We start from the raw sequence: 12,267 nt of genomic DNA on the forward strand, positions 1-12,267 counted from the left end.
AGTACTGGGTCACATTAAATTAGTAAGTTAAGTTGTAATTAGAAACTAATTCTGTCTGGCTCCAAGGCTGTGCTCATAGACATGTTATTCTACCTCATGGTACAAATAAGGTGCTGTAATATGCCGCTTTCACAGCAATAAAATTAAAACCCATTGCCTGTGTTCACAAGGAAAATGATGAGACAACTATTGGTTTTTGGATTGCATAAAGCACATTGCTGATAAACCCTACGTACAATAAATAAATTAATCAATTGTATAATGCAAGTAACATTTTGTTTCTTTCTTTTGGGGGGGTGAGTGGGTACCAGGGATTGAACTCAGGGTCACTCAACCACTGAGCCACACCTTCAGCCCTATTTTATATCTTATTAGAGACAGGCTCTCACCAAGTTGCTTAGCATCTCACCTTTACCGAGACTGGCTTTGAACTCCCAATCCTCATGTCTCAGACTCCTGAGCTACTGGGATTATACCATACCCAGCCACAAGTAATAATTTGTTACCTTCAAAGCAATGTGAAAATACTGAAGACTTATATATAGATGTTTAACAATTCAATGAAGATAAAATACCTACATGATACAAGATATGGACATTGGGGAATGGCCTTTCTGTTAAATTATAGTCTCCTCTCAAAAGCTGGCCAAAAATTCCATAAAGCCATGATTTCTACACTTAGATAAGTACTTACAGAAAAGAATTAACATGCATTGAAGTTTTTACATATACTTTGTACTCACTTATTTAGCCATGTATTAATATTGGCCATATATATTATTGTGGACTATCTGAAGTCTCAAACTAAATAAGAGATTGTATCTAAATGATAAGCCTTTTGAATGAGTAAGCAATTTCAGCTGAGCACTTTTCGTATCAATAAACAACTTGAAAATACAGTTAGTCCTTCATATCTTTGGGGAAAATGCACCTGTACTGAACATGTATACCTTTTTTTCTTGTCACTATTCCCGGAATATTAGAGTAGAAAAACTATTCATAGGCTGGAGATGCGGATCAGTGTTACAGCACTTGCCTAGCATGCACAAATCCTGGGTTTGACCCCTGGCCCCCCCCCCCCAAAATTAAGCCAGGTGTGGTGTCTCACACCTATAATCCCAGAGTCTTAGGAAGCTGAGGCAGGAAGATCACAAGTTTGAGGCTAGGCTTAGCAACTTAATGAGACTCTGTCTCAAAATAAAAAATAAAAACTGGGGATAGAGCTCAGTGATAAAATACCCCTGGGTTCAATCCCTAATACAAAAAAGAAAAAAAAAAATCTATTTACACAGTGTTTACATTATATTAAATATTACAATTAATCTAGACATCATTTAAAGTATATTAGAGAATGTGTATAAGGTACACTGTAAAATGGCATTATACTTGCTAAGAGATTTGGGTATCTGCAAATTTTGGTATCTGCATGGTTTCCTGGAAATATCCCACAGACACCAATGGACAACTGTGACACAAGCTTTTAAAAGTGATAAAAAAAAAAAAAACTATTTGTAATAAGGGAGTATATAAAAAACTATTTCTGAAAGTTTTTTTTTCTCATAACTGATTTTCATGTTTCTTTGCATGTTCTCATTATCATCAACATGTATCATGTTTAATATACTGCTTTATTATATAAACCAAACCAGGATTTTTAAAAGTTGAGGTATTGTCCACTTACAATAATATTGACCCTTTAAAAATACCAATTCAAATGTTTTATTATATTCAAAATAGCATAACTATTACCATTACCTTCTTAGACCATTATTAACACTCCCTACTCTCCTATTTTCCCCCGGCACCCTCTAATCTGTCTCTATTATAACCACTCAAAAGATAACATAGTGAACATTTGTCAACTACAGTCTAGAGTGGAGCAGCAAATTCGTTTTCTAAAGCATCAAATAGTATTTTAGGCTTAATGGGACCATCTGGTTTTGTAGTAACCACACAACTAACTTTAGTAGCATAAAAGCAAGTATACACAATATATAAATGAAGTGAATGGTACTAAGTTCCAATACAACTATTTACAAAAACAGTCCTCTGGTTGGAATTGGGGAGCCAGAGTTTGCTATTTGTAGTCTAGAGCAGAGCCGTCCAACAGAAACATAATGCAAGCCACATACATAGTTTAATGTTTTATAGTAAACACATTTCAAAAAACTTAAAATAGGTGACATTAATTTTAATAATATATAAATACTATTATTTGACCATATAATCAATATAAAAAACTATCAATAAAAAATGATAATATAGGCTGGGCATGGTGGCGCATGTCTGTAATCCCAGCCATTCAGGTAGGCTGAGACGGGAGGATTGAGAGTTGAAAGCTAACCTCAGCAAAAGCAAGGTGCTAAGCAACTCAGTGAGACCCTGTCTCTAAATAAAATACAAAACAGTTGTTGGGAGTGGCTCAGTGGTCAAGTGCCTCTGAGTTCAATCCTTGGTTATCCTCCCAAAATAAGACAATATAAAAATAAGATAAACTAAATCTAAAGATAAAGATAAGGGGATTGAGACCATTAAGAAATTACACAAGGGCTGGGGATGTGGCTCAAGGGGTAGCGCGCTCGCCTGGCATGCGTGCGACCCGGGTTTGATCCTCAGCACCACATACCAACAAAGATGTTGTGTCCGCTGAGAACTAAAAAATAAATATTAAAAAAAAAAAGAAAAGAAATTACACAAAATGTCTAAGTAATTACGTGGGAATACCAGGAAAGGTTCAGTTCTGACTCCAGACCCTACCCTTGCAAACACTCTGCTATTCTCCCTACATGTAACTAAAAATGCAAATCTAAACATGCATTAACTACATGGCTTTGGGTTAAGTCATAATAAATCCTTTCCTCCAACTGTCACACAGGACAAACACTTCTACTAACCTCAGATATAATTTTCTTTTAAGAATTAAAAAAAATTGAAAAAAGATTACTAACTAAAAGCATACATAAATAAAAATTTTAAAAAGAGGGAAACTATGAAAAAACGATAGAAATTACAGTCATAAATATATCCAGATCTGTCATTAAACATCTGTAGAAAAAGATTATCATCTTGGATGAGACATAAATATTGTTGAAATTTACTATTACTTTGAAAAGTAACTACCAAAAAAATAAGGCACATTCAGATGAGACTTAATATTACATTATGAAAAGTTTTAAGATAAATATATAATACATATACCTACTTGTCCCAGCCATTTTACTGAAGTGAATGTCTTGTTTCTAAGCAGTTCCACTTCAGTTAAATCTTCTGAAGAAAATCTGCAGCACTAAGTTATGGGTTCCTTGTTACTTTACTTTCTTTACCCCCATTTGTTTTCAGGCTCTGACAAGAAGCTGGGTAGATTATTAAAACTATCCTTCACCAAATAACTTGACAGCACAAAGATCTAATTTAAAAATGGATAAATGATTAGAATAGACATTTCTCAGAAGAAGATATACAAATGGCCAAGAAGTATATGAAGAAATGCTCCTTATCACTAATCATCAGGGAAATATAGATGAAACCACAATGAAATTGTACCTCAGTCCAGTTAAATGGCTATTATCAAAAGACAAAAAATAACAAATGCTGGTAAGGCTGTAGAGAAAGGGGAAATCTTATGTACTGTTGGCAGAAATGTAAATTAGTATAGCCATTATGGAAAACTGTACAGATGTTCCTCAAAAAAACTGAAAACAATAATCCCACCACTGTGTGTGTGTGTGTCTCCAAAGGAAATGAAATCATTGTATCAAAAGAGATATTTGCAATCCCTTCTTTACTGAAGCACCATTCATAATACCCAAGAAATGTAATCAACAAATAGATGGATAAAAAAATCTGGTGGTATCTATAGTGGAATATTATTCAAAAAGGATGAAATCCTGCAATTCATGGCAACACCGATAGAAGTGTAAGATATTATGTTAAATAGGCTAGGCAAATACTGTATACTCTCACTCATTTGTGGAAGCTTAAAAAACTGGTTACCCAAGTAGAAAGTAGAAAAAGAGTTACTAAAGGTAGGAAGGATAGGGGGAAGTGAGGGAGACAGAGAGTGGATAATAGGTACCAAAACACAGAGTCAGGGAATAGAGTTCAGATGTTCTATAGCACAGTAGTTCACAGTAGTTAAATACATATTTCAAAATAACTATAGGAAAAGGGTATGAAGGTTCCCAATGCACAAAAATGATAATATCTGAAGAGATGAAAATGCTAATTATCTGGATTTGATCATTACAAATTCATGTTATAATATGGTATCCCATAAGTACAAATATTATGTCAATTAAAATTTAAAAAGCAAGCCTTTCTTCATGGTCTTCATGTTATTAACATTTATGAAATGTTTACTATGTGCCAGACATTGTTTTAGGAGCTAAGTATTTAGAACTGAATAAATGTCTACTTATGGCAACTGTGCTAATTATCTAATAGCAAAGACATTTAATTGCTATTAGTAGAAATTCTCATCAAGGGTTTCCTTCCTAATGGTTACCTCCAAGATATCTACACCAATCCAATTAATTTTCTTTCCTAATTTTGAAAACAACTACAGGTATGTCCTATCACCTATAAAGTCTTAACTTATAAATTACTTATATGACATGTAAGGTCTCCTACAAATTAATTTCAACCTCTTTTACTCATATATGCATCTATTTGTTTTCTATATGACTGACCATCTCTTATACCATTTCCTGCTTTGCCTAGGTTGCATGACTTTGGACTTATTTTTTCTTGGAATGAAATGCTAGCCAGAGTGCTAGGGTGGATTTATCTTTGTATGTACCTTCAATCATCTGCTACCCTGCTGATACTCAGTGCATGAAATGATCTTCATTATATCTTTTGTCCCAGTTCAAGTTGTACTACTCCATTTACTTTATCTCTGTCAAGTTTTCTCATTCCTTTTCCCTAAATACAAAAAGTCTGGTATTTATAAACATTTAAAATTGCCACAAATTCAGTCATTTGTCCCAAACTTCCATGTGATATTTCCAGTACTGCTTTGAATTTCTGTATGTGAAAGCATTCAATTTTTTAAATAAAATTTTCTAAATAAATATGATCTTCTGGAAAGCAAGAGAGTAAAGAGGTATACTTCATTACTTTCACAACAGAATCTCTACTTTGTCTGAATGCTTCATGATCAGCACTGATATACAAGATGAAGAAATTTGTTCTTAAGGAAGTCTGTCTACCATTAGAAATCCTCAGGGACTCACATGTTGCATGAAGCAAACTACCTTTAATCAAAAACTCCCAATATTTCTTGAAACATATATCATTTAATAAATCATAAATGACTCTAAAAATCTGTGTATACAGCAAATCTTTTTTACTGGCTTCCTCTCATTTCATATATATGGTTCAAGTATTATAAAAATTTATATTATACTAATCCATTAAAAAGAAATGTGGCCAGGTATGGTGGTGTACACCTGTAATCCCAGCAGTTCAGGAGGCTGAGGCAGGAGGATTGTGTGTTCAAAGCCAGTCTCAGCAATGGTGAGGCGCTAAGCAATTCAGTGAGACCCTGTCTCTAAATAAATATAAAATAGGGCTGGGGGAGTGGCCCAGTGGTCAAGTGTCCCTGGGTTCAATCCCTGGTATTAATAAAAAAAAATAAAAGGTGTTTTTTTTATATGTTAAATATGTATATACATGCATGATCACGTATATGTATGTACCCACAAACACACCAAACTCCTAAAATAACAATGAGTTAAACAGACAATGAATGTATATTTACATAATACGTATTTGGTGGCTGGGGACTTACTACGAAAAACTTTGATAAATGATCCACTATTGCTACTTTCTAAAACTTGTAAAGAATATACACAAAATAAAATGGATTGATAACTCCTTAGAAATCAGAATGAATTTGAAGTAAAACTAGAAAATTTAAAAATATCATTAGAAGGAGTTATCCAAAATATGCCAACAGGCAACACTGGTACTCAGCTGAGAATACATGTCTGGGACATACTTAACTCACTTAAATACTTGAGGGGTCTGCCATATACAAAGGTCTGCTATAGCAATGGGTTAGATAAGCTAGCTGCTTGCTGGGTTTTTTTTGGTGGAGTGGGGGCGGGTAATAATGGAGATTGAACTCAGGGGTACTTAACCAATGAGTCACATCCCCAGTCCTTTATTACTTTTTTAAAATTTTTTTTAGTTGTCAATGGATCTTTATTTACTTATATATGGTGCTGAGAATCAAACCCTGTACCTCATACATGCTAGGCAAGTGCTCTACCACTGAGCAATGACCCAAGCCCTCCCCAGTCCCTTTACACATATACTTTATTTAGAGACAGTATCCTGCTGAATTACTTTTGGTCTTGCTAAATTGCTGGCTTTGAACTTGCAATCCTTCTTCTCAGCTTTACACATGTCAGACAGTGAGTGCTCTACCACTAAGCTACATCCTAGTCCACCTAGAAATTAAGCTAGTAAATTTTAATACCTCTCAACATTCACAAGTTCCCTCTGCAAACGAGAAGATTCTACATTTCGAGGGGTATTTTGAACAAACGGATTCACAAGAAAGACTTATTTTTTTTCCTTAAACTAGTTTATAGCTATCCCTTACATAGCTCTTTGTAATCAACCCATTTAATTGTTAAAACAACCCTAGAAGATGCTATTATCTCCACTATATGGATGAGAAAAGGGAGGCACAAATGATTACTAGTCAACCTAAAATCATATAACTAATGTTAGAGCTGGGATTAGATCTCAGATACTTGCACTCCAGAATCTGGGCTGTTAGGCTATTTTTCTGCTCCCAATGCTGTGAAGATATGAGGATTTTCACATCCAATAAAAAATAATTCTGGGGCTGGGGATGTGGCTCAAGTGGTAGCGCGCTCGCCTGGTATGCGTGCGGCCCGGGTTCGATCCTCAGCACCACATAAAAATAAAATAAAGATGTTGTGTCTGCCGAAAACTAAAAACTAAATATAAAAATCATCCTGTTAAAAAATAATAATTCTGAATAATAAAATCACATAATCATATAAAAATTTAAGAATATACTCTTCATTGGATGAGTTTCCCTCAAAAACCAGGTACCTTCTGACACTCTGTTAAACATTTCTTAACCCTGATGCAATGGATAAAGCCTAACCCTGCCTCCCCAAATACCTGCTAAATAGACAACAATTTGTCATAATAAAGAAGATCAATAGATTAAGAATACTTAATTTTTAGTAAAATAAAAATGTGAAGCTCAATTGTAAAAGTTGGTCTACTTTAAGGCTAGGAATGTAGCTTAGTGGAGCAGTGTTTACCTGGCATGCATGAGATCCTGGGTTTGACTAGCCCCTTCAAAATTGGTCTACTTTATAATAGTATTTTGCTACAATGTAACCAATATTCTTCTTCATGTGATTACCACCTTGTCCTTACTGAAATGCTTTAGATATGGTTTTCAAACTGTCTACAACTTTATCTTCCTAACCCCCCAATTTTATTCATTTTATTTATTTATTTTTTTGTTTTCCTGGTCAAAGCAGCCCCTCCATTAACATTCCTTTCTGTTCATGCATATTCAGAATACTGGGCTAATTTACTATAGTATATTTGTACATGCATATAATTTGACTAATTTCAACCCCGGTACTGCCCTTACCACTGCCCAACCCCCCCAACCTCCTTTTGCTTCTCTTCTGGTCTCTCTTCTATTTTCATAGGATTCCCCCCCTTTCTCCCCTTCTTTCTTTCTAGCTTCTATACATTAAGAGAAAACATATTATTTGTCTTTCTGAGCCTGGCTTATTTTGCTTAACATAATGCACTTCAGTTTCATTCATTTTCCTACAAATGTCACAATTCTGTTTCTTATGACTGAATAAAATACCTTATGTATGTATAAGTGTGTGTATATATGTTGTTTCAATAATTCGGCTACTGTGAATTGTACTGCTATAAACATGGGGATGTATGCACCTCTGAAGTATCAGAGCTCTCTAATTTTTTTGGATAGATATAATTTTTAGTTTTTGAGGAAAATGCATACTGATTTGGTTGTACTAATTTATACTTCCACCAACAGAAAAGATCCATTTTCCCTGCATGTTGGTCAGCATTGTTATTTGCATTATTTTAAAAATTTTATTGGTACATCATAATTACATATAGTAGTGGGAATCATTGTTTATATTCATTCAGGCACACAATGTTATTGTATTCTTTTTAAATTTTTAAATACTTATTTTTCAGTTTTTGGCGGACACAACATCTTTATTTTATTTGTATGTGGTGCTGAGGATTGAACCCAGTGCCCCGTGCTTGATGCGCGCTACCACTTGAGCCACATCCCCAGCCCGTTATTGTATTTTTTTTTTAAAGAGAGAATTTTAAAAATATTTATTTATTTATTTATTTAGTTCTCGGCGGACACAAATCTTTGTTTGTATGTGGTGCTGAGGATCGAACCCGGGCCGCACGCATTCCAGGCAAGCGTACTACCGCTTGAGCCACATCCCCAGCCCCCCTTATTATATTCTTGATGATTGCCATTCTGACTAGAATGAAGTGGAATTTCAGTGCAGTTTTTATTTGAATTCCCTGATGGCTTGAGAAGTTAAACATCTTTTCATACAATTCTTGGCCATCTGTATTCTTCTTTTGAGGGGTAGTTCATTCACCCATAAGTAAACAGGTTTTTTTTTCTTTTTTCTGGTGAGTTTTTTGAGTTCTTTTTTTCTCACATTTAAAAAAATTACAAATAGATCTCGGTGAACAGCTTTTATCATTAGTTGCTCACAAAAATAATTATGTATTTCACTACTGAAATAGAATCTACTAAGTTCTCCATGTTGTAATGCTAGAAACATTTGTATTTTTCCCTTCCCAGACAATGTATTTGCTCTGCTACTAATTTGTTTACATCATCAGCAATGTTTTTTTTAATGTTTTGCATCCAACTGTATGTGCTGATGAAGGATTATGTTTGTTCTGACACACTGTTTTCTGCTAATTTTACCAGGCAGAAAGAACAAATGTTTCCCCAAGAAACCTTAAGAGGCATCTAAGCATCTGTAATATTTAGTAAAATCTATCAGATAGAATATAAGTAAACATTTCTAAAAGAGCTATAAATGTTATCTTCACATTCTGAATGCTTAGAACTTTTGCTAAATGGGATAGTTTCAGAATATCATTAGCTAATATTTCAAAGCATGGTATGATTGTGCCTTAAGGAAAGTAGCAACTACCTCTGTTTTTATGGAGCAAAAAGAAGGCATAGATGATAATATGTGGCTGTCTTCCAAAATATTACAAACACAGCCAGAGAACCAGATTTGGACATAATTTGTGAAGTCCTGTTTTTTTGTTTGCTTTTAATTTTTTTATATCTTTATTTTATTTATTTTTATGTGATGCTGAAGATCAAACCCAGTGCCTCACTTGGGCTAAGCGAGCACTCTACCACTGAGCCCCAGCCCCAGCCTATGAAGTCCTAATTTTAAGTTATCATTTCTAAGATGTATTATGGAAGGTAAAATACTAATGTATATAAGCCCTCTGAGCATACAGATACTCAGTTTTGTGAAGAGTAGCTCTAGCTGACACTTGTTTCAAAGTATGCTGCCTCACAATTATTTTGGTTTTAGCTTTCTAGACTCCTGGAGCAACAATTCTTCAAATTCTTGGTCACAGTCCAGGTTTTTAGACTCTTAAAATGTACCGAGAATGTAGAGAGCCTTTGATTTGTGGACTGTGTTTATCATATCATAAATAAGCCAAGAAATTACTTAGACATATTAATGTATTTCAAAATAATCAGTTATGTATTATGCAAATATAACCATAAAAATGTAAGCGATATTTTCTAAAACAAAATCTGGCTATGTGCACTCACATATACGCACACATACACACTTTTTCTTTAATGCTGGGTTTGAACCCAGGACCTCGGGCATGCTAGGCAACCACCATACCACAGAGCTATATCTACAGGCAATATACAGTATACAACTGGAAAACGGAGGAGTATGTTAGTATTTTCAGATAATAGTGAGTATTCTTCCTTGATATCACACCAAGATTAGTGGTAGCCAGGACAGAGAATGAGTGGGGTAGAGGGGAAAATGGTGACTGACTGCTAATGGGCATAGATTTCTTTTTTAAAGTAAGGAAAATGTTCTAAAATTATATTGTAATGGTTATATAACTCTGTAAATATTTTTAAATTGTACACTTAAGTGAATTTTATGATATATCTCAAAATAAAGCTGTTTAACAAAAAAGAAAGAAAACCAAGGTAGCTGGAGTTGAGAAAGGGTAAGAAGCAGGAGATTAGACTGGTGTGTTTCCTAAGACACTGGGAAGGAAAAAAAAAAATCACATCAAAAGTAGTTATTAAAAGTTATTCCAACCTGGAATCTAAAACTGCATCAATGCACTTTTCATGCTGTACCATATTAATATCCATTGGTCCATCTTGCACTTTGAATATTTTATGCATGATTTTGTAACAGGAAAGCATTGATCAATTGGAAAATATTGATTCACTGAATTATGCAGATCTTCCAAAATGTTAAAGACACTCCATTATATATGTGTGTGTATATATATATGCATATATATTTTTTAAATATGGAATGCTTCACAAATTTGTGTGTCGTCCTTGTGCAGGAGCCATGCTAATCTTCTCTGTACCATTCCAATTTTAGTATCTGCACTGCTGAAAAGAGTACTATACTCTTCATTTTTAAGTCACATTTGTACTTTCTGATGTCATCAGAAATTCTTTAAGTACTGAAAAGTTGTCAAGATCATGGCAACAGATATAAGTCTTCCGAATTTCTACTTTTCACTCAGAAACAGATAATTTTATAATTTGCAACAAATATTTATCTGTTCTTCTCCTTGAAGTGACATGATAACTGTTGTTTATTTTGAAGAAAATGTATGCAAATACCCAAGTCTGCATATCCAGGGCTACTAATCATTCTTTCAAGTATAAATAGAGTAACATGAAATAAGTGTTAATTCAATTTACAACTCACTGTACAGTGTTTTTGCTTAAGATAATCACTGTCCTTCAGTATGTATCATATTCCAAACATATATTCTACTTTATCATACAGAATAGTTAAAAACCATGTATTTAATGATCAAGATTTAATAAAATTAATCAGTTTCTTGTTTTCTTGGTAAAGCACTATCTTTTTTGGCGGGGGTGGGGGTTATAGGGGATTGAACTCAGGGGTACTTGACCACTGAGCCACATCCCAGGACCTATTTTGATTTCTTCTTTTTGGGTAATGGGGATTGAACTCTGGGGCACTCAATCACTGAGTCACATCCCCAGCCCTATTTTGTTTTTTATTTAAAAAGAGGGCCTCACAATCCTCCTGTCTCATTCTCCTGAGCCACTGGGATTCCAGGCATGGGCAACCATGCGCAGATGGTGGCTTTTACTTAAGGTCTCTGAAAATCCAACTAGCTTTGGGCTGGGGTTATGGCTCAATGATAGAGCGCTTTTGCACATTCAAGGCCCTGGATTCGATCCTCAGCACCACATAAAAATAAATAAATAAAGTTATATATGTAAAAAGCTTCACGTGAAAATAATATTCTTTAAAAAAAATGCAACTAGCAGGGGCTGGGGTTGTAGTTGAAGGCTTGCTTGCCTTGCATGCGTGAGGCACTAAGTTCAATTTTCAGCACCACATTAAAAAAAATAAAGATAGTGGGTGCATCTATGGCTAAAAAATATTTTAAATAAGTGTAACTAGCAATTTTCTTCTCTCTTTTTAAATTGTGAATAAATGGCAGTAAAGAATAAAATGATATAATGACATTTGACTATTGTTTAATACCACTGCCTTGATTCAGAGTAAAGAGTTGGTTTTATCTGTTATTCCTTTTGTACCATTAGTGTAAGTCATCAACACAGTAAATACTATCTTAATTACTATGAAAATAATTCTGTCTTCAAGAATCTAACGAAAGGGTTACTGAGACCCCTTTCCAGGGATTCACTGAGAACTAGTAATGCATTAGAGAAATTGAAAAAGCATTACTTACTAGATCTTGGGCAACTCCCTATCCATACTGTGGTTTGAATGGAGGGGTAAGAGCACTCTACCATTAAGGCCTTTGTATTTTTAAATTTTGAGATAGGATTTTGCTAAGTTGCCAAAGCTGGTCTCAAATTTCTTCTTCTTCTTCTTTTTTTTGGTTTGGTACCAGGGATTGAACTTAGAGGCACTTAACCACTGAGCCACATCCCCA

General features: G+C 34.4%; 1 protein-coding gene and 1 non-coding gene across 8 annotated transcripts in view; both read right to left on the reverse strand.

Annotated features, from left to right (window-relative positions):
- Positions 1–12,267, reverse strand: part of Mtdh (metadherin) — a 64,903-nt gene that overhangs the window by 34,254 nt on the left and 18,382 nt on the right. The window lies entirely within an intron of this gene.
- Positions 10,618–10,724, reverse strand: LOC120883763 (U6 spliceosomal RNA). The gene has a single exon (XR_005725961.1). It is a non-coding gene; the product is annotated as a U6 spliceosomal RNA (small nuclear RNA).

This window comes from Ictidomys tridecemlineatus, chromosome 7, assembly GCF_052094955.1.
Source record: "Ictidomys tridecemlineatus isolate mIctTri1 chromosome 7, mIctTri1.hap1, whole genome shotgun sequence".
NCBI classification, from domain to species: domain Eukaryota; kingdom Metazoa; phylum Chordata; class Mammalia; order Rodentia; family Sciuridae; genus Ictidomys; species Ictidomys tridecemlineatus.